The sequence below is a fragment of the Uranotaenia lowii genome, chromosome 2 (genome assembly GCF_029784155.1).
Source record: "Uranotaenia lowii strain MFRU-FL chromosome 2, ASM2978415v1, whole genome shotgun sequence".
NCBI classification, from domain to species: domain Eukaryota; kingdom Metazoa; phylum Arthropoda; class Insecta; order Diptera; family Culicidae; genus Uranotaenia; species Uranotaenia lowii.
Window position 1 is genome coordinate 176,315,875 of NC_073692.1, and position 24,327 is coordinate 176,340,201.

Consider the following 24,327-nt stretch of genomic DNA (forward strand, 5'->3'; position numbering starts at 1 on the left):
TGTTACATGACCGCATAAAAGAGACTTTTGATCAGCTTCTTTTTTGAAAAGTGAGACTTTAGAACTGATATACAACTGGAAGCAAAATTTTTATGAGAAAAACTACTTTTAAAGTGTTCAAAACAATATTCCCTCCTGTCAACTTACACGGTTGGGCAAGGGAAAACGTCGAACTTTTAAGAAATTCATCTTCAAAATGATTCAATATGTTAGAAAGACCAGAAGGGGTATTCCGAATGATGAAACTGAAGCGGATATTTAAAATTCTTTAATGTCTTTGTAAATGAAGGTCATTTGCTTTGAACAGCATTCGTTAAAAGTGGAATAACAAACATAAATTTATACTGCTGAAATACTTCAGATATATCAATTAAACTTGATAAAACAAACAAACAGATATACGTATTAAATCCATTTTGAAACTATTACTATGACGCATCTGAAAATAAGCTTTGCATTTACACTTGCCCCAATATACGGGAGAAATATTAACTTAGAAATTTGTTTTTGCCAACATTTTTGAATATTTGACTTTCAAAGAGAAAATAAAAAACGCGGAGAAATTATTTGGTGATGCAACTGATATTTTTTGCTTTAATAAATTTATTTAAAAAAATAAATTGGCACTGTATAAAATCGATAATTTTCATACCATGATAAGTGTTGTTTGGGAAAACTTCAAGCTATAATGTCTCATGTCCACGAGTTTGGCATATGGCGAAACATTTTTATCGTTATTTTGGGACAAAAAGGATAGATATTCGCTGCTTCGAAGGGCGTGGATGGTGAAAAAAGCTGTTTGAAAATGTTTATTAAAAATCCTTTTCATCGTTTTTTTTTTCAAATTTCGATAGCTTATTTTTTTAAACTCCAAAGAATACATCATCTAAAGCTTATCAGGGGCTGGAAGTGCTCATAATACAGAATTTTAGGAATATACTCAAAAAACTGTCCTGATCCACGCTATTGATCGGTTTTCAAAATTCTATTTCCATAAAGTACAATGTGCAGTAAATTCCAATATGCGAATTTTTTTTCTTTTCAAACGGTGGGGGACAAAATTGGAAAAGATGGGGGAGCTCCCAAGTAAGTTTAAGATAAAGAGCTTTTTAAAGAAGGGACCACATTTTAAAAGAAGGTTTTTTTGGGTACGGATATTTGGCATAACTCAAAAATAGATGTGACAAATGTTTTTATGGAAGTTCGTAACTTCTCACTTTGGGAAAAAAAGGTGGAAAATTCTTAAATATTGACATTATTTGAGTCATTATGAAGCTTTAAAAACAGAGTATAAATTTCAGATTTTGAAAAACAAGTTTAGAGATCAAGCTTCAGTAAATAATATATACCATCTTTGAATTGCAATTCGGAACTCCAACTCTCATTTCAAAGTTGTTGGTTCTAACCATGATGAGGTTTGATTAAAAAAAATGCTTATAAAATCTAAATTTGCATAAATTTTTGCTAATTACATTTATTTTTTCAAGGCGAATTTATTAGTTCAAACTTCCAAATCTAAGAATGTTTTTCATTTGAATTGCCTTTTATTTTTATTTTTATTTTATCATGAAATGAAAAATAAACATTAAAAATTAAATAACAGTATTTGATTCAGAAATTACTATTCATAACCCTCAAATTGCGGAATCTGAATTAGATATTTGATTTGTCAGAATTTGAATTGGTGTTTCGGAACATCGTTTTGTCAGAAGCAACTCATCTCTTTTTATTCCATTTTTTTTCTGGGATTTAAATTTAGATTAATATTTCAAATTTTGATCAAGTTCAGAATAGCGAATTGATTTTTTCTTGGTGAATTTGTTTATTTGAACGGATTAGTCTCAAATGCGGAAAAGCCATAATTGATTTTATTTTGCACTGTTTACTTTTCATTGCTCAAATTAATATTAGTAAAGGATCTAGAAAAGGATCTAGAACAGGATTACAAAATAAAATCGACCAGAGCCGTAGGAAGAACTGCCTGAATGGGGCGAGGGGGGGGGGGGGTGGTTAATTTTTTTAAAAATGAATGAGGGATCACGAAGTTTTTTTTGAAATAGAAACTTGTTTGCAGTTCAAATCAGATTTATCTTTGACTCTTGTAAACTCGTACATTCTGATTTTGGTTTACATTTTTGTTAAGTATATATCTACAGTTTAAATAATGTTAAACAACAAACCAATAAAATATATTTACTAAACCCGAAGATGCATTTCTAGTTATTTTCTCAACAATAAATTATTATTAATAATTTATTTCATTATTGAATGGCTGTGAAAAATTGAAACTTAGATTTTTCAAGGTACGCAATTTATAAAATAAGTTGAGATCTTGTATTATAACAGTGGTTATAGCTGTTTTGTGTTTTGTTTTTATTTTTTTTTTAATTTTGAATTTTAATTCCGAATCTGAATTATGCATTTTGAACCTGAAAACAAATTTTGAATTCCAATCCTGACTGAAAATTCCGAATGATGAAACTCTAATATTTCATTTCTCAATCACCATTATGAAAATTTTTAAAGTTTCAATTCAGCATAAGAATGAAGAGTAAAAATTTCAAATCCAAATTTTAAAAATAGTTTGTAATTTTAATATTATGGAATGATGAGTTTCGAACATGTGAAATAAATCTTTTTTTAGTTTTGAATGCCAATCCAAGATTCGGATCAGGATTTTGTCCCAATGATGAAAATCAAGAATTATAAACTGGATTCAGATTCCACAATCTGGTCACAGGCAACAAATTTAGATTTATGAAAAAAATGAATGAAGATTTATAAAAAAAGGAAAATCTGGGCTAATTTATAAAGTGTTATGGAGGAAAAATTCTAATTTTTTATCACGCAATTTAAATTTTTCTATAAATTTGCAAATAAGTAAAAAAATCAGGCAAAATCTGGACAATCAGGCAACTTAAGTGAGTCTAGTTTTATTGAAAATTCGATATTAGAAACTGAGGTCTGTACCCATACTTCAAGCACCAACTTATTATGTGAATAACTTTGGATAGCGTTTATCGAGTACAGTGTTTAACTTTCTATCTACAAGTGAGAAATATTTTTTGAAAATCTATAATAGAATTGTGGACCTGGGATAAGATTTCGAGGTTTGGTCTTAGTTCTAAGTCGAGATTGTTACTCTTGATTCGTTCGTCGAAATTTTATTATGAATTTAATCCTTCAAGTTTAGAGAAGAACATTTTGCTTGATAATTTTTGGGGGTTTTAACCCCCAAAACACCCCCCGTTCCTACGGCCATGAAATCGCCAGCTTTTAAACATAGATTTTTTGGAAATGTCTTAAAGATTAGAAAATGTAGAAATGAAAAAAACGAATAGAAAATTCAAATTTTCAACTTTAGAAACAAGAATTTGGAGATTGAAATATCAACAATAACAGCCAGCATTGAACAATCGGATAGCTCAGTGCCAATGCATTGAAAAGCATTTGCGTCTATCTAAAGGAATTATAAACTTTAAAACAGTGTTGGTGCGTGAAGAGGGACCTCGGCAAAAAAAAGACCGAAAATATTCTAAGTTCGGAATCTCAAAGCCAGTGCCTTCGTAAATTCACCAATTTATTCATTTGGAGGCGGAATAATGAACGAGAATATTTTTTTTTCTAGTTGGGATTTTACAAAACATACAAAAGCACACTGATCACAGTGTCTAGGATCCTTACCAGCGTTAGAAAATAATCGAAAACTGAAGACAGTTTCATATGAAATTGATCCAAAAAGATTTTGGCATTCAACTTTCGCTAGAATCCAAGAGTTTTTTTTTAAATTGAGCAGGGATGTTTCAATTTATTTGGATTCACTTGCTCCTGTATGAAGGAACCATCCGGGACATTTCTTTGAATATGATCAAACACTCCTTATGGTATTTCTTATTCTTTAAAAATGATTTGTTATCATGCAGAGCCGCTTTACATATTTAAAATTTATTAAGAGCGTCTATGAGAATACATTTGACGGTTCTTGATCAACTCAAAACTTCATTCTAATTTCCATGGGAATGTTACACCTTAGATATTACACCTTCATAGCATATTTTTGTAAATTTTCTACAGTGCTAGAAGTGACCTTTACAGTTTTTTGTAGATTTTTTTATATTGCTTATTTTAATTTTGTTCTCGAAACTGATAGGTACATTTTTGCCAACATGTTTGGAAAAAATCTTTTTCATCAAATATTTTTGAAGGAATTGTTATACATTTGAGATTTTTTTTTAAATACAGTACGATGTTTTAAGAGAAAGTAAGAGATTTTGAAATTACTCGTAAAATTATTCCCAAACAATCAAACAGGGGAAACATAAATCCAGAAATATTAATTGAAATATCAAAGTGATTAGAAATTATGATATTTTGAACTTATAAATTCTTAGCATAATATTGCAGCTGGAATTTTCGTAGCATGAGGTTGCCAGAGTTTTCTACAGCACCTATCCGGGCCAAGCGAATCCGGCCAATTTTATATAAAAACCTGGCAAAATCCGGGCATTTGAATTCATCGAAAATCCGGGCAATATCCGGGAAAATTTTCTGAAAACCAAAAATTACTCAACCAAAATCAAGAAAAAATTTTTAAAAAAATATACAGACAGATTTTAAATTGTATTTTAGGCTTCCGTAAAACCTCGAATGCTTATTTTTATGAAACTTGATCATTTGAAGACATATATAAAAAAAAATTACTACAAAATTTGTATTTTTTTTTTGTTAAGTTTTCCAAATAATGTGAATAAATCCGGGCACAATCCGGGCACAATCCGGGCACAATCCGGGCATTTTTCAATGAAATCTGGGCAACCGGACCGGGGCGGACTGTTCCTAAATTGTGTATCCGGGCAACCCCAAATAAAACCGGGCAATCTGGCAACCTTAGCTTAGCATCAATTATTTCACTACTTAAATTTGAAAACTGAACCTCTATGATTAAGAATCAATAAATCACAAATTTATAACAACGATAGAGAAAGTTCAACTGTTGTTGTTAAATCTTCGAAGATCCTAAGATGATTGAAAATGCAAATTTACGAACCTCGAACATAAATCTAATTCCCGGGTCATCAATCTTAATTTGAACATATTCAAAGGGTCGATTTTCCTGAAAAGGTCAAACTTTTTGCAACAAACTCAGTCCTAGAATAACACAAATTCATAATCAACAGCCCCTTCTGGGATGATGTTGGTTGGTTGGCACCCAGCTTGGAATTTGAATTCGTTATCGGTTGCCGCGCTCCTAACTCTTCTCCTCGAAAAGACTTCTTCATTCTTCTATCTCTCCAACCGAATTATTGTTCCGCGCCATTCCGAAAAAGGTGTCGAACCCTGACTAAGCTCCCAAACTCCCAACAACTGCGGCCGCAGTTCTCTGTCGAATTTGCAATTGTTTGTTTGTTTGTTTGTTTAGTAGTGCCAAAGGACAACGACGACGTCGAGGACCTCCACGACCAAAAGCGACGCCGACGCTCTGAGGTGGGGTGAGAGCGGTTTATTTGCGGGGAAAACAGTTTGAATTTGAATTCAGCAAATTTGAATAAAATCAATACTCGATTGGGTTCAGTGATAAAAATGGTCGGTTTATGATTCTTGAATGAAGTACATTCTTGGCGGAACCATTTCAGCAGACTGGATAAGAGGAAAAAACTTCATCGTTGGGAGATCCTTATCGCAGTAAAAGCTTGGCATCAAATTTGAAATTAATTGGATTATCGGAAGCCTGTTGGAATGGATGTGGAACAAAATCTGGACTTTTTAAAGTATTACCTTCTAAAATACTTCAATGTTAGTTGGTTTTGTCCCCGACATTTGGATTAGCTTTTAAAGCAGCTGATGTCAAGGAACAATGTGAGCATAGCTCTTGGATATTTCTTTATACTTTCAGAAGCACATACAAGGAACAGATCTTTGAATGCATGAAGAGAGGAAAAAAAACGAAAAGAACGAGTTGATTCCCAGAGAAAATGCATTTGGCTAAGCAAATAACTGGAAAAGGGAATAACAGCTTCGAAAGGAAGAATAAATAGCATTCCCTTCATAGTGGCCGATTTCTCCGGGTGCCACTCTAATTTTACTGCTGCTGAGACAAGATGACAGTCATTGCGAGTCTAAAAAGTGTAACAGCGTTGACTGTTATTTGGAAAGCTCTGGCAAGCGCATTCACCGGATGGGAAAATTATTTGTCAGTATGTTAGAGTGTGTTTGTGTTAACTTGAAAAGGGACAGCATTCGAGCTGAGACCGATCTTTTGAAGCGTTTTCGAGCTTTGATTCAATCAACATTTTGATTTGAATTTCAAGCAATAAATCAAACCCGTCCCGATTGGAATTTCATTCAAGCTAGTCCTGTAGAAAAAAAAAAATAAAAAATACCGTACAGATTTCTTAAAACAAGCCACTTGAGGCTTGTTCACTCTATTTCTCGTACCATATTGGCCATCAATCATTGAAATTATTTAATAGATATTTTTTCTCACAAACATAATTATATCGAAAATTTGAAATTTTTTTTTCAAACGAATACACGCACAAACAGTAGGGGAGAATGGGGATACTTGATCCCCTTTTCTTATTGTCATCACATTTTTTTGGAAATATTTAACAACTTATCGTCTTTTGCATTTTCGGACAACGAGTAACTTCACGTTTATATGCTTCAAAAGTTAAAACAATACATGACCCCGTAGATCAACAAGGAGTAGTTTCGTGAGACGAAAAAATTGTGATATTTTTTATGTTAAAGGATACTTCATCATTTACACAAGGAGACTTGATCCTAAATTCAGGGTGCCCTGGCCCTAGGCTAAAATTAAGCAGAATTCAAATATAAAAGGGGCGTTGACAATTTTTTGTCATATAAGTTCTCATTTCACAGTTTGTAAGTATCAGACAAGTGAATTCAAAAAGTTTGTCTAATACCATGGAGAAATTTTTAGATAAACAGCATTTTGAGTCCTATTTAACAGATAAATATAAGCTAATGAACAAATATTAGTAATTTCGTGACAACCATTGATCACGATCCATTCAGAAGAGAAATACATCGTTTTGGACTTTAGGGATCAATTAAACCGGCTTTAAAAATGTAGTATTGTAAAGTTCAATTTATATTATTACGATTGACGTATTTGAATAAATATTTTAATTCTAATTTTTTCATCTACGAAACATTTTAAATTAATGAAAAAGATCTTCAAGTTACATTTTGTTAAATTTTTCAAAGAAAGTTTTTTTTTAATTTGCATAGATAACAGCATTGTTTTTTTTGTTCTATTTTGGCACATTTTTCAAGAACATTTTATTTTGTAAGACATTCTTGATTCTAGATATAGCGAAGGAATCGAATATACTCATTCTCTCCTACCGTTCATAATTGTATAGAAATTGGTAGCTACGACAGTGCGCACTTCAACTTTGAACTTCCGTAGCTTTTTACACTGATGAGTTTTTTTGTTCAAATTTTCTGCGAATGTATAGGGGAAAGGTTTCCACAATGGGCCTATCGGGTTAAATGACCCGACGGCTGTTTGATGAAATGGCTGACTAGACAGCTTATCTGACCAATGCATTTTGAGGGTGATACGCTTAGAACATAAGGCAAGAAACAATTTTATGAATTTTCAAACTAAAAAAATTTAAAAAATCAAACAAGGTTTTGATACATTTTGATGTAATATTTCGACGATTAAAAATTATACGTAAGGAAGCTTAAAACAAATACTAGAATGGTTTTTGTTTCTTACTCAAATGAACTTACGAAATTAAACATATTTCAGCTCTTGTGGAGGTTTAATAATGATTATAAAGTGGAATAATATAGTGTTTTTGTATGCCCCCATCATGTTTGTAAAATGCCTCCATCGTAAAATAACAGCTTAAATAAAATAAATAAATGTTTTTCATCATTGAACCTTCAAATCAAAGCTCTGAATAACATCTTAAGAGAGAATTGAAGATCTAAAAACAGATTTGATAAAGTTTTTCTCATGGATGAACTACCTCCATAGTATGGCGACCCTAACTTTTGTTTTATTCTATAAAATTATAATATACATAGATTTTTATAAAACTTCAGCTTTGTCGTACGAAAATTATTACTTTCTAGCAGTTTCAATGAAGTTATACGGAAATATTGCCCAAACAACAGAAATTTTGCTCAAAACATAAATAGGCGCATTTAGCCCGCACGGTTTGAGATTCGGCATTTTAGACAACATTTATAATAAAATAATTTTCTTGGAAACAGAAGAAAATTTTATCATAAAAATTTCTAAATGTATAGAAAACAGATGCCTGCACACGTGTATATAGTTTTTGTACACATATTCGATGTGATATTTGATTAAATCAGTGTTCTGCTTAATAGGCACATATAGCCCGCTCCTCCCCTATCAACAATCAAGCTATTATTTCAGAAAATTTGAGTTTTCTGAAAATTATTTTGCCTGAGACACAGCAAATCTACATAAATAGAATTTTTGGATTTGTAATATCTAAAAAACTACGCAACGCCATTTATTGAAATTTTGCATAGTGATTGTTAATTTTATAAGGTACAATATTTCAGGAATTAACCCAAAAATACGATTTCTATACAATTTTGGACGAATGTTTTCATAAAAAAAGTATGTTTTATGTTCACCAACCATTATATCTATTCCAGTCAAAAACTGCAATGGGGTTTTCATTTGCAAATGTGTGTACAATATAAGCTGCACACTGCTCCCCTTCTACTCTTGAATTTCACTGAACAAAACAGATGAATTTAATGATTTTAATGAAAAATATGAAGTAAAAGAATAATTATTAAAACTTTTAACAAATTTTCTCGATATGTGTACTCATTTCAATATCCTTCTACACAACCGATACATCCTTTGAGACAACAACCAGTAGATCTATAATATTCACTGCGAAAAAATTGTGATGAATAGAAAATTGTCCTTTTTGTATATCTGGTATTTAAGAATTGTCTATTTATAAGCTCTTTAGAGAATTTCTCGTTATAAATGTCATTCGTCACACGTTGTTGAGGGATGAAAATTAAGAATAAAACTTTTCAAGTTGTCTACATTTTTTTCCTGAATTTCAAAATATCAGCGCTAGGCTCAAAACAAAATGAAAATGGTTCTCATTTTGCAAATTTACGATTGAAAGAGTACATTTTTGAGATAAATGTTAGTGAATTATTTTTTTTCATATGTGATGAAAGAAATTAGAGAAACATGAACTATCAAAGAACGAAAGAACATAAGCCGTAAATATCATGAAAATTTCGAAAAAGATACAACGGCTCACCGACAGGACTTGAACCTGCAATCTCCGCTTCGGTACAACGGCGCGTTAGCCAATTCCACCACGGTGAACGTGATGGAACCGGCGAACACGAGCAATCGAGCTCTGCCGATCAACTGCTGGACCTTCTATCGAAACACCATGTATATCCATGTAGTGAATTATTGCTATGAATTTCAAACTGATGAACGGTGATCAAATTCTTCATAATAGTGTTTTATTAAATCGTGAATTGGAAATTTCATGTTATTATTTTCAACTTTGAAACACAATTCTCTTTCAAAATTTTGGTTTAATTTTTTCAAATTCTCTATATAAAAAATCAACACTAAATATAAAATGAAGGATTAATCACAGTAATTTATACTTGTAGATTTAATTTATCGGCCTAGCGGTGAAAAGTGATGTCCTTTTTAGTAGGGACATCTAAAAATTATGAAGTGTTTTTTATATAGGTGGATAGAAGGTTAGATGAAATGAAAGATGTTGAAAATGAGCGGGTAGAATTTATTTAGAAGCATATCATCACATATCAAATTTTTGTTCCTCACGGGCCTACTACTATGAAGCGGTAGATTCAGATAGAATTGCATCTACCACCACACATTAGTATGCCAAGCGTGGTCCGCCTCACAAGGGAAAACTTGCAGTGCGGACGAACGAAAAGATGATATGTGATCGCTCTGTTCGATCGTACTGTTTCGCATCCAAACCCCGGATGTAACAAAAGCGCGATAATAACAAACTGAGAAGACTAAACATCGATAGATGCGTTTCTGAGTTAAAGGGAGTATATCTGAGCGATCACATATGAGGCTCTCAGAGCCAAAGGGGTATAAGTGACAAAATGGGCGATTTTGAGTTAATGATGCCAAACGATTTTCCATATTTCAAACTATATTTGATGATTTTTTCTGATTTTTTGAATTTTATTTTCATACTTTTACATTCGATAGAAAAATACAAATTCTCGAACAATATATGGAAAACGGCCAAACACGTCAATTTAAAAGCTTGTTTTCTCGAAATATGCTTTCATGCACTTATACCCCTTTGGCTCCAAGGGCCTCATATCATCTTTTCGTTCGTCCGCACTGCAAGTTTTCCCTTGTGGGTGTGGGGCGGACCACGCTTGGCCTACTAATGTGTGGTGGTAGATGCAACTCTATCTGTATCTACCGCTTCGTAGTAGTAGGCCCGTGAGGAACAAAAATTTGATATGTGATGATATGCTTCTAAATAAATTCTACCCGCTCATTTTCAACATCTTTCATTTCATCTAACCTTCTATCCACCTATATAAAAATAAAACACTTCATAATTTTTAGATGTCCCTACTAAAAAGGACATCACTTTTCACCGCTAGGCCGATAAATTAAATCTACTAAATATAAATTTAGTTGAAAATTAGATTAGTAAAATCAGGTTCTGAAGCATGAAGCTTCTAGAACTTTATTGATTTGCTGTTGGAATTCAAATTATTAAACAACTTTTTTTTATTGTTCTGAAAGGTTACAAAGATAGTTACAAATTTGCAACAAATTAATTATAAGAAAAAAACAATAGAACGCCGTTTCTTTTCTTTATATAGTTTTATAGTTTTGTTATATAATTCCAAATTTTTTAAATGATTTTGAATAATAATAAAAAACATGAAATGATGGATTTATTCTGATAGTTATTACTATTCTTTAGTGAAGAGTATTAATCATTTGCAATTGAAACAACCAAGCTTTTAAATGCAAAATATCAAACCATAATCTGGTTTTAACGAAAATTTTCAATATTATTGTGTGGATAAACTGAAAGGAATTTCGTCGATATAATTGGTGTAGATCTTGAAATCCAATAGGGTTAGTCAAAAATCTCCTCAAAATCTTCCGATATTTAGCTTGATGGATAACCTTGTTGTCGGAAAAATAGTCGACTGATAACGGGATAATTATTTTAAACAAGAGAAAAATGGGCAAACTGATTTTGGAATTGTTTTGCGTCCTAAGCTAAATTTTTGTCAGATTTAGTCTACGCTTTTAGTTTTTGCGTTTAGTTATTTTAAAACTAATAAGTTTGAATCAATAATAACTTATGAGGTAACTAAACTATATCCTTCATTACAGACACAGACTCCCGTATTTTACTAAATGAAAAAAACATAAGTATTTCTATAATTTTGCCTCCCAGAAATTACGGTTAATTACTCATATTCTCCAGGGAAACTGATCATAAAGTTAAACCCTTTTTTTCTAAATCTTGTTCAATTTGTTGTTCGACCGGGAATAATTTTGAGGTTATGTATTGGCTTTTCGGTCTTATCAGGTCAATTATAACACTTTTTATAATATTTTCAGGGGAAAAAATCTGAATTGCACATCAAAATCAAACTTACTCAAAAAGATTATGAATAGTCTAAATTCGGTAAACTTATTTGGAAATTTCAAAAAAATCTAAACTATAAAAATCGGTTTTTTTTTAAATTTAAACTAACTATGAAGATGCCATTTTGGGAATTATGTTCATCAAGTTATGTCGTGAGGCGGAATATTATGTAAATAAATAAATGAAGATGCCATAGGCTTGTTTTTTTTTATTTCGTAGGAATTTTTCTCAATTCAATGTATTTCCATTTAAATAAAAACTTATTTAGGGAATTTTATGGAAAATTCAAGGTAACAACATTTTTCGTGATAACACTAGTTTACAAAATTTTAAAAAAAATCGTGAACTTGATAAACTGACCAACATTTTTAGTGTAAAATCAGGCGCTGAATCCGAAAATGAAATTCAAAAAAATCTCAGTAGAACCATTTTTGAGTTATGCTCCAAATATGAAATTTCGGAAAAATGAAAATAGTTCTTGTACTTAGATTAAAATGTCTCGGACGGCACAACAGTAATTAGAAATCCCTCTTTTGCATATTGAAGGTGAATAAATTTTCTATCGATCATCTGAACACTGTTTTTGCGTTTGACCAACGGTATTGTTGATATTAGTGACTTTATGAGAGAAAAAATTATAAAAACGAATTTTTTTAGAGAAAATGTTGTTTCAACTCCAGTTTTAGACTCAATGCTAGCGTTCAAAAAATCTGATTTCCTTTTGCCCTTAAATGTCAATTGAAAACAAATATATCAAGTGGTTGTTTATCAAAATCGGTTGAAAATTGAAGAAGTGTTACGGATAAATTAGCAGCGGCTAGACCAGCCAAGGCAAGGTACTCTAAGAGTACGGAACCTCAGAGCCGGCTGGCTACTGGGTAACCAAGGACTTTACGGATAAAATACAGAAATCGGAAATTCATGTTACTTTGCGTTTTTTTTATTAACGTTTTCTTGTGGCGTGTTGTCTGTGTGTATAAAACAATGTTCTGTGTCTTGTGTGGCGTGTAATTTTTTAACTAACCGTGATTGTGCTGCTGGTGGACTTGCGTCGCGACGTCGTGGTTCCAGAATTCCAGTTCCGGAAGCAGGAGGGGCGTCGATTTAAGGGCGTATCGACGGGGTGCCGAAACCGTCGGCGCCAGCGGGCGTTGCTGGACTCGGTCGTTGCAGGCGTCTTCCTTCGTTGACTATTAATCGGCCTGCCCACGAGAGTGCCCCGTATCCGGACAGGCCGAGAAGGGAAGTCCTCCTTAATAATTAGGGATCCGCAGAACCCGAGGACGAAGATGCTGGTCCTTTACGTATTGGGCGCGAGACCACAAAGGGTCTGCGGGCCGAACCGTGAAGAGGTCAAACCGGTATTCGGGTGAATTCCGTGGACGTTCACAAACACTATACAGAAACTTGACTACACTCACGGACGCCTGGTACAGAAGAGAGCGAATTTTCCTGAAGCAAGCTTCCTTTTCGCCTTCCATGTTCTCTTTTTCTTTCCTCCTTTTCCTCCTCTGTGAATTGACAGCAGCCAGCAGTAAAATGTAGCCTACTGTGGTGCTATCTTGTTGTGAGACTCGACAAGGAACATGAATTTTCTAGAGCTAAATATACAATACTACAAAAATGAAAACAAAAATCAAACGATTTGTAACCAACCGGTTACAGAAGTTATGGCTACTTTACCATAACTGTAATTTTTGCAGTTTTTAATAATTTAACGAACCGCAGTACACTTATAATAGTATAGGAAGAATAGCAGATGGTAAATCTCACTCGCTCCAAGTCAAAATTATTTATAAACTTGCCAGAAGGTCACATGCCAAGTTTTAGGAAGATCTGACCATAGGGAGGGGTTGCTTGAGTCTCAAACGTGAATAAAATTTTAAGGTTTTCAGCTCGGGAGGAACAAAAAATACTGGTTTTTCATCAATAACTTTTTTCATCACTAGCCGATTGTTTTTTATGGATAACTTTTCTAAAGCCTAAGTTGAGACAAATATTTCACCCGAAGACTGCAACACGATTGGACTTGAAGTAAAAAAGTTATTGTAGTTCAAATGCCGCTAATTTTGTCCAACACGCAATGAGTACTTTTTACGCATTGCGTTTTATACGAGAATTTTCGACCAAAATACAATCTTTGAACCGCAATAACTTTTCTGTTTCAAATCCAATCGAGTTACAGTCTTCGGGTGAAATATTTGTCTCAACTTAGGCTTTAAAAAAATCAACCATAAAAAACAATCAGCTAGTGGTGAAAGAAGTTATTGATGAAAAACCAGTATTTTTCGTTTCTTCCGGGCAAAATACCTCAAAATTTTATTCACGTTTGAGACTCAAGCAACCCCTCCCTATGGTCAGATCTTCCTGAAACTTGGCATTCGACCTTCTGGTAAGTGTTATCTTTTTAAGTTGATATTTTTCGGTGATTCTGGTAAGCTAATAAATAATGTTGATTTGGAGCGAGTGAGATTTATTATGTTTCATTCTTCCTATACTATATGATAAGTGTACTGCGGTTCCTTAAATTATGAAGACCACAAAAAATACTATTATGGTAAAATAGCCATAACTTCTTCAATATTCAACCGATTTTGATAAACAACCACTTGAAATTTTTGTTTTAAGTTGACATTCAAGCGCAAAAGGAAATCCGATTTTTTTAAATGCTACCATCGAGTCTAAAGATTTCGTTGAAACAAAATTTTAAAAAATTCGTTTTTTATAATTTTTTTTTCTCATAAAGTCACTAATATCAACAATACTGTTGGTCAAACGCAAAAACAGTGTTCAGATAATCGATAGAAAATTTATTTACCTTCAATATGCAAAAGAGGGATTTCTAATTACTGTTATACCGTCCGAGATATTTGAATCTAAGTACAAGAACTTTTTTAATTTTTTCGAAATTTCATATTTGGAGCATAACTCAAAAACGGTTCTACTGAGATTTTTTTAAATTTCATTTTCGAATTCAGCGCCCGATTTCACATTGGAAATGACCTTCAGTTCACTGAGTTCAAAAATGCTGTAAACTAGTGTAATTGATAACTGAAACCTTTAAACATGAGAAAAACTAATTCTTAATTTGTTCATTATACTTCATTCGATCAAGGATTAATATTTTGCCTTGCAGAGATGGAATGATTTAAAAATGTTAAAATCTACTTTTTTTCAAGTTGTAAATATATCACTACAGTTACTTTTGATATTATTCAAAAAAGTTTCAAAACAGGTCAAAAATATATCTAAAATTAATTTGATTTATTTTTTTTTTGAATTCGTGAAAACTTCCGTATTTACAGATGGGGAAAAACTAAAAAAATAGAAAAGTTTCAAACCTTTTTCCCACAAAAGGTGAAGCTACTTGCGGCCTTAGGGAAAGTTGAAAATTCAATTATTTTGAAATATTGTTTGCTTTGTTGAACTATTTTGTCAAAAATAAGCTGAAATTTGTTTCTTGATTATATCTATTTTTAAAAGTTTATTAAACAACGGGCTGGTAATATAGCTCAGTTGGCAAGTCAGTTGCTTCCTGAGCCGATGTCCGTGAGTTCGAGCCTAAAAGAACATCTTAACAGTTGCACCGGATAAACTCGTTGACCTTGTGTTATTTATCAAAACCCTTTTGATGTGGAGTTAAGAAATTTCGAAAAACAAGAACCATAAGATTAAATTTAATTTGAAATTGGTTTATTATAGTAAATTTCATATCTGCGTTAAATTTGTAATGACATAAACGATTTTTTCATAATCAAAGTAATAAAGTAATGGGTACAAGGTTTAAGATTATTTTTATTTGTTTACTCTGTTGACAATCGTGAGCATTGAAAAACCTGTGAAAAGGCTATCAATTTGTTGATGCGTGAAATTGGTATTCAAAGATTAAATTGTTGTTTTCGAATTCTTAACTGTTTTATATGGGATCATTTATTGATTTTTGGAAAGGTAGATTATTTCAATTGCAACTGAGTAAGATCCTTCATTTAAGAATACTTTCTACTACCTACACAAGAGAACAGCATTTTTGGTGCATATGTTTTAATAACTATTTCGAAAGATTTTGGCGTCATGAAGTCGAATATTTTGTCAGATGTTGTCTATCAGCTCAATTTTTGGTGCTATGGCTCATATAATATGAAAAATAGCAATTTTTACATTATTCCAGCTGAATGAACTTATAAACTTGCATAAAACCCATTTGATGGATCCAGATTTTCTTATTTCAGAGATACAACGCTTGATTTCAACCGACAGGCTTCCATAGAATAGTTTATGTTTATTTTGACAACACTTTTTCAAATATTTTCATAATTGGTCACAAAAAAAAAATAGAAGCTCGATTTGATTTTTTTCTTTATTGAAACCAATAAGATAAGATAAAAATCCGGGGAAACTCCAAAAAAAAAATCAGAAAATTTATGCAACCAAAAAACAATATATCCTGGTAAGTCCAGATACAAGCGGGCAATCTGAAGAGCTTTCTTAAGAAAAAAAATCATTTAAATTTTTTTTTAGAAAAAGGGATGAAATTCAAATGATATAACTGTTTTCAAAATTACAAAAAAGCGTTTAAGAATTTGTCGTTATAAAAGATTTAAATCTATTTACAACTATTTAGGAGACTGCAGAATGTTTTGTTTTCAAATTTATAGAGATTCATTTTGGTTTAAAATTTGGTCTGTTTGACCTTTGTTTCCGTGGAACTGTTAAAACATCAATAAGAACTTTTCCTCAGAAGCCAAAATTACTCGCAGTAATCGATTTTCAAAAAAATGCACAAATTTTTCAACACTCAAATCACTCAAAGGTTGCTCTGAAATGCTTTGCCCCAATGTGATTTTTGAGGTCTTGACACTACCTGAAATTGATCTTTCTTTTTATATTTTTTTTATTTTTTCTCGAAAATCGTTTTATTTAATTGAGAATTTTGTGCCCTTTCAATGAAAAAAAAAAAATTTTACATTTTATTCATGCCCTCGTTGTTTCTAATCGAATGACTAAAGTTTTATTCCATTCGTTTCAGATTATATGAAATTTTTAAAATTAAGATATTTCATTATTTTATTTCAGAATTAAATTTAGATTTAGAATAAACTTCTTGGACCCCAATTCACAATGAGAAAAGAATTTCAGAATTAATAAAAACTGTACAATATTTTGGAAAACACAAGAAAATTACAGAGTTTTTAAATTAGTTTTCAGTTCATAGCAATCCGATAATTAAAAACTGATTTCAAAATTGCGTTTTTCGAACGTATAAGTAGAAGGCAGAAAAATGGTAATCATTAAAGTTTACTTGTGATAACCTATGGTATGAAGAATCTCAGGAAAAATAGATCATTCAAAAGTTTCCTTAAATTTTCCGTAATTCAATAACAAGTGTATTGTTTTCATTTATGGAATTACATTGATAACTAGAGATTCCTTAATCCAGAAGACAATTTTTATTACTTCCTGGTGAACAAAATACGAAAATCACCTTTACCATCATTTTCCCGCATGGAAATTTAAAGATTCGCAGATTGAAGTTGAATCGAAGAATATAAAAATAAATTTAAATGGAAAATGGGTTTAAACTTTTTCTTTCTCTATTCAAAATATCTCAAATTTAGTCTTAAAAGATAAAATTGGAGGAAAAAGGGCAGTGTAAAGGACCCTTTCTCCCATCACTCTTTCAAAATGAACGTTTTTTTCACTACTCAGCTTCTTTTTGTTGGTCAATTTTTGAAAATTAGTAAAAATCATTGTACCAACAAATAAATTCGATTTGCACTGGATTTGTGTACTTTAATGCAAGGTTTTCGCAGTTAAACTGTGTATATGCACAAGAAAAGTAATTTCTTTCCGTTTCTAGTGATGTATGGTAATTACATTGGCTTTGTGTAGCGTGACAAAAATATGAAAAAAAAAATTTGCCTAAATATAGTCCTGAAGTTAAAATTGTAAACAAAAATTGTATTAGGCGTTATCATTATTAACAGTACAAAAACCGTCATTCGACCGCCTCTGGTACCTTTAATGTTAAATAACATGTGAATTGTGAATGAAGCGTTGATTGAAATTAAGCCTTAAAAAGTTACTGTTCTAGCCATTGAAATCTGTTAGCGTATGTTTGGTTAGTTGATTAAAAACGCAATAACAAGTCATAATTGAAAGTCATTATGGTTGCACCCACGCTGATTGGTTACAAATGAAGCTTTTCAACTAGGCAGGCACTTGAACATAATAAAAACAGCATCATCCTCGCGCAGCAACAGTCTCCCTTTGCATTGCATTTATTCATTCATTCTTTTATGTAAAGCGCCATAATATTAACAATTGTTTACCTCTTTTTGTTCCCACGTTTTCTTTCAGTTTCATCCCGGCAGGGCTCGAACAATAGGCAGATGTGAACGAGAAGGAGGGAGAAGCCTTTCAGGATGAGAAACGGCACTGGCAACCGCATCATTAAAATCGTTTGCATAAAGTGTCCTCCTGCGATCTCCAAGTGCCATCATCTCGGGCGCCTCCACATCCACAAGAAGGATAACACTCCGTCATCGGCAGGACTTCTTCCCCTTCCCCAGGGCAGGAAACGGCAGCCCTGGAATGCAGGAATCCTGATGAGGATGCTAATAAAAGCAGTGGCTGATCCAACAGGTGCGACCAAGCGAAACTGTGTCATCCTGCATTGCTGCAACCCGCACAGCGCCAACGGCAAAAACAACAAACCAACGGCAACGACGACGGTTACGTAAAAGCACACATCCTACGCATAAAAACACCGTGCGTTAGCTCTGTTTGGATACCTTAAGCGAGGTATGTTGTTTATTGATGCATTCTTTTTTCTCTTTAATTTTTTAATGTTTGCCTTTATTACCACTGAAAACTGAATTGATATAAACAAAGCGTGTCAAAAATTGTAAAATTTATTTGCTTTCAAAAAACTCATTCGAATCTTCCAGTGTTAAGTTTTCCATAGAATTCCACGCACTAAAGTCAAAAGCTTTAAATCTAAAAAAATAATGCATAGTATTGAGAACCGTTTTTGCGAAATAGCAATTCTTATATCATCGACTATGACTATGACTATATATGAACATGGCCGTAGGAACGAGGGGTTTTTGGGGGTTTCAGGGGGTTTTTCGAATGATATTAAACGCATTTCGGAGGTCCTGATTCCATAGCTTAAATTGTATTTATATCCTCGTATTTCGAGTATCCAGTCCAGGATTCTTTATTTTCAGTTCGAATACTCATAAGAAATTGGAAATGATAAGCTGCTTTGAAATCCTGGTTCGAATTTGGTTTTGCATTTAATATCAAATATAATGCATGATTTTGAAAAATCATTACATTTTCGATATTTCAATATGTTGAAGATAATTTCCCGAACATGAATAAGTAGTGTATTCGAAAAAAATGCAACACTTTGTTTTGTGAATAACTTTTGAGTGTTTGGGTGGAAATTGATGAAATCTCCAACGGAACTATATGGTAATGAAATGTTTATATGGGCAAATTTTGTGATGTTCTGTCATGTGATTTTTGATAAAGCTTCCAATGAAGAAGTTTTTCAACTTAAATATTTGGGAACAGGTACGCCATCTATAATGCATACTATTAACCACCCTTTTTCAAATCAAGATGATTTCTGATAACGTTTTCTGTTTTCTGAAGCTTGACCTTCCAAAAACTCAGAATTTTGAATTTGGTCAAAGTTATAACAAATTTAGATAATTTTCTTGCTTCGGCAGAAAAAAAAAACTTATTCGACTTTTTATTACTCCACCACAGCTTTTACGTAATGGAACGATGTTAGTTCCAACCTAAACTAAGTATTTACTTTGTGGGAGCTATTGAAGTGCTTTGCAGAGATAATGGTCGCATTTGGTGGCAGTCTTTTTTGTATTTTTAGCCATTCATCGTGTCAATCGTTATGAAACACTGAGTGATTTGAAGTTTTCACAGATCGTTAGCGTCCTTGAATACTAGACAATATATTTCTAAAAACATTTTCCTTGTTTATCGCGAGGCTTGAAAACAAAAAGTTTTAGGTTGAAACCTGCCAGATGACCGCTAGAGAGTTCGTTTTGCTTTCCATTACAAAATTTTTCAAAATGTCTCTCCACTAGCAGTCCGAATATTTTGTGCAACCGTATTTTGTTTATTTCGTCGGTGGGCAGCTTTTTTATCTTTTAGAAATGAATTGAGACCTGTTCATTAGTCAGCTAGACGAACCAGTCAGAAAAGTTTATCTATCACTTCCTCTATTGATGTTTTCGGATTGAGCTTGAAAATACATCTCACATTGCTTAACCTCATGGAATAAATCATCTTCACTTTTAATCACATTTATGCTCACCAGGCCCGTCCGAAGGATTTCATTTCAACCAAATGTTAAAATATTTGGTAGGTGACCCCCCATATAAAATTTTTTTTTTGGATAAATTAAAAAAAAATGTTTAGCGTTCAACAATTATAGGGGTACTAATTCTTTAATTTAAACTTTCAACAATATTAATTGAACTGGTTAACTCAACATTCTCATCAAAATCCATGAAAAAATTTCTAAACTTTTTCTAACAAGTAACAGAAAATACGCAATTGAAATGAAGAATATTGCTTTTAAAAATATCTACTTATCTTTAAATTTTAAAATCGGCTGAGAAATCTAGTCAGCAGTCTTGGAGAGTTTCTGAAATCATAAAAAATATCTGTAATTATCTGAATCTATATAAGATTCCATTGGAATCGATTCTCTTTTTTGATTTTTTGACTGTGAAAACATTGTTGAAATTTTTAATAAACAAGATAAAAGATTAAAAAGTCATTTAATACTTTTTTTTTGTAGAGAAATGCATCCAACTGTGTTAGATGAAATTTCAGGGACTAGATAAGAGAAAATCAATGTTGAAAAACATACGCCAGATTGGTCTCCTGTAGTAGAATGTTAATACATGGGCCCCGGAGAGGCGCAAGATGTGGGTTCAAGTCCTACCGGGAGACAAGGCGAATTTTTTTCGCATGTTTTTCAACATCTATTTTCTCTTATCTAGTCCCTGAAATTTCATCTAACACAGTTGGATTCATTTCTCTACAAAAAAAAAAAGTTTCGCTGACTGAATGTTTGAGTCAAGACCCATCTCTGGGTCGCAGTTTAAAAATAAGTCATTTAATACTTCAAACCACTTTAACTTTTTTGTGATACGTTTGTCATAATTTAAGCTTTAGGAAAATTAATAAAATCAAATAGCTATTGAGTCCACATTGCGCATTTGAATTCAGCTTTAAGGTTGCTACTTCGAATAATTTTTCGAACTTTTCATAAACAAAAGCTAGAACAAAAATTATGTTGATTGAAAATTTAGATTTTTAGGCTTCCAAGAAGATTATGTTTTAAAAACACAAAAATTTCTAGTTGAAAAATAAAGACAAACGTTTTACAAATTGTTCAAATTTCCTTTAAAGTTTGACAATAATGTTTGATTAATTTATTTTGAAAAAAATACAGCATAATTTGGTAATTTTTTTTTAAAAAATATAATAAAATGTTAACTCAATTGAACGGCCTTATCGGTTAAAGTCATGTTATTTTAGTTAGTACATTTCAAGATTATGAATATGATAAAATGTTCCATTAGGAACAAATTGAAGTCATGTGATGAAAATGATTCTTATCAAATTCTACTCGCTAATTTCTCATATTTATTCATTTAATTTCTTTCAATCTGCCTATTTCTAAAGAATTAAATTGATGATTCAAATAAACGAACTTCTCGAGATCTGCAAGACGATATGATTTTTGCTTTAAAAATATCTCGAATGCAATTTAGTTAAAACATCTTTAAAAATTCGTTAAATATCTATTATGTATTTTACAAAATTGGGAAAAGCGAACAAATAGAAAATAGGTTTTTAATAGGTTTTCTTTTGCAGAATTCATAATAACTAACGGTCTTTGGTAGAAAAAAAACATTTATTATAACTTTGTTTGAAATGTTTCAAAATTTTATCAGAAAAGTGCAAAATTTTCTTATACAATTTATTCATATTTTCAAAAGTTGCAAGACACCTTAATTAATCAAAATTACATAGCTCTTAAAATCGTTGCACTTGATTAAAATGTGAATTTGATGGCATTGTGTATTAATTATAATAAACCTACAAGTGTTTTATAGTTATAAAAATTATTAGTAATACCGTAATGGATGAACTTGTTTAGATAAATTTCTTAATAAAAACCACTTTCAAAGACAAGATAGGGTTTTATTTTAAATTGTAAATCGAAATATAAAGTTAAAAACTAGATTCTATTTGTAAATATTGTGTACTGTTGCAGAATGAAATGTCTTAGGCCTAGAATGATGCAGGATTAAAAACCGCCGGATGTGAGAAAATTTTACAACATCTTTGTTAACACCTATTTATAAACACCTTTTGGGATGAAGTTATTTCCCGTTACTCTGGTCATTTCTTCAACTGAAAAAATTTACTTTGAAAAAAAAAATCTCCATGGGGGAGTTGGGTTAAACTCCCAACATCCCCCCTGTTAAAACGGCCTTGTAGCTCACTGTTGAATCCTCTAGGACTTCTTAAACGATTTTCTCCATCTTTAATATCTTCTTACTTTCAATCCTTCACTAAAATTTCATAACCTTAAGATGTACCAACTAAAAAGGACATCACTTTCCACCGATAAGGCCCATAAATCAAGTATTTTAATTATAGTTTGACGAATGAGGGCCCTGAAACATGGCTTTTAAAGTTCTGATCTAGAATAAAGATTCGGATATCGCATTTTTGTACATTTCAGATTTGCAAAGTGGAAGAGATTTTTTAGCACAAAAGTTAATCTTAATATGTCATTACTTGACTGTGTTGTGTCATTTAAAAAAAAATCTAGAATTATTTCGAAGACAGGCGAAGTCAAACAATACAGAAAATCTTTTAAATATGTCCAAGACACGAATGCCACAAGGATGGTAAAGTGTCATCAATAAAACCTTTAAAAAAATAAAGTATATCCGAACTACAGTTTACTTCGAGACGCCTTCGAGAGAAGACGTGTTTCTTTCTTTTGAGGTACTTTGTTCTATACAGTATAAAGGAATTTTGCATTGTGACCAGTTTACCTAGGTAATACTTGGGTATTTAAAAGTGAACATGAGTGATACAAGTCAAACAAGTCGCAATTTTCGATCAAATTCGTTACGGATATTCTTTGGATCGGATAGACCTAGGCCAACAGATTTAGAAGTCTTTAAGTTCTTCAAGAAGGTAGGTTTTGAAGCAGATTTGCTCAAGGCCATGTATAAGGAAAGCAGAGAATGCTGCGTCTACGCCATGTTTGGATCGAAAGAAGCGATGGAGTCCGCATTTTTGAAGGTCACCGAGAGTGCGTTGTTTGATTACGACAATGGACTTTCAATTACAGTAACTGTATCTGTGGCAAGTAATACCGTCAAGTACATAAGACTATTCGGGCTTCCCCCAGACGTCCAAGATGCGGAAATTGAACAAGTGTTGTCGAACTATGGTAAGATCTACAGAATGATTAGGGAAAAATACCCAGCAGAAACTGGATTTCCAATTTGGAATGGTGTACGTGTTGTGCAAATGGAGTTGACCAAAGAGCTGTCAGCTAACATCCACGTATTGCATTTCAACGTACGTGTATATCATGACGGGCTACAGAACAAATGTTTCTCGTGTGGCAATGCGGGGCATTTAAGGAACAGTTGCCCTAATCGTACATCTGTGTATAGCCGGCTACAACAGTTGCACCCAGCAACTAGTGTTGATGGAGCAAAGGCTTGTGAAAATCAAGGGTCGACTGGCAGAGCACTATACAGTCAGGTTCTTGATTCTAACTCAACGAAAGGAGCGAAGCTTGACATGGTAATGCTAAATCTGAAACCGAGTTCGGAGAGAGGCGTTATAGCTAACGAGTGCGAGGTAGCTTCGGTGGATCCACCAGAAACTAAAGCTATTGAAGACAACCAAGTCGAAGGGAAACGAGACGCTTGCGAATGGGAAGTGGTTCGAAGTGGCCGTGGAATTAAACGAACTGATATGAGGAAAACTGGATCATCAAACTCGTCAGAGGGAGATGGAGATTCTGAAGTTTTTAAGGTTCCTGAAATACCCAACCGTGATACCGGAAAAAGAGAGCTCCAATGCCGATCAAAATCGAAACAGAGAAGAATCAGCGAAAGCGATGCCACTTCGTACATCGTTCCAGAAGTAGCCGATCTATTTCTTATGGCAAAAACACGATCGAGAGCTAAGTATCAAAAGGAGAATGGAAAATAAGAATGTGTCAGGAGTGAGTAGTGAGTTAATTTAATAGTAGTGAGATGAGTAGAGCAGTTTCTAAATGTTAAACTATATTGAAGGACCATATAAGATGAAATAGAATAGATCGAGAAAATATTTGATGAGTTATAATTGGTTAGAAAAAAAGACTGATGAAAAGACAGCAATTAGAGAAAAATTTCATGGAAACTATGTGTACGTGGACAATTGAAGTTTTATTTCCATATTTTTGTAAACTTTTCAGACTTTTAATAAAAAAAAAAAAAAAAAAAAAACTTAAATGTGCATCAAATTTAACGGAAATCTCTTGAATCTGTCATCTGTCATGAATCGAGAAGACTTAGCCCTC

General features: G+C 32.5%; 1 protein-coding gene across 2 annotated transcripts in view; it reads left to right on the forward strand.

The window, feature by feature from the left end:
• Positions 1–24,327, forward strand: part of LOC129744755 (uncharacterized) — a 429,246-nt gene that overhangs the window by 317,103 nt on the left and 87,816 nt on the right. For both annotated transcript variants that reach the window (XM_055737450.1, XM_055737451.1), the window contains one exon: positions 18,036–18,479. The gene's annotated coding sequence lies outside the window, so the exon portion shown is untranslated. The remainder of the gene's footprint in view (positions 1–18,035; positions 18,480–24,327) is intronic.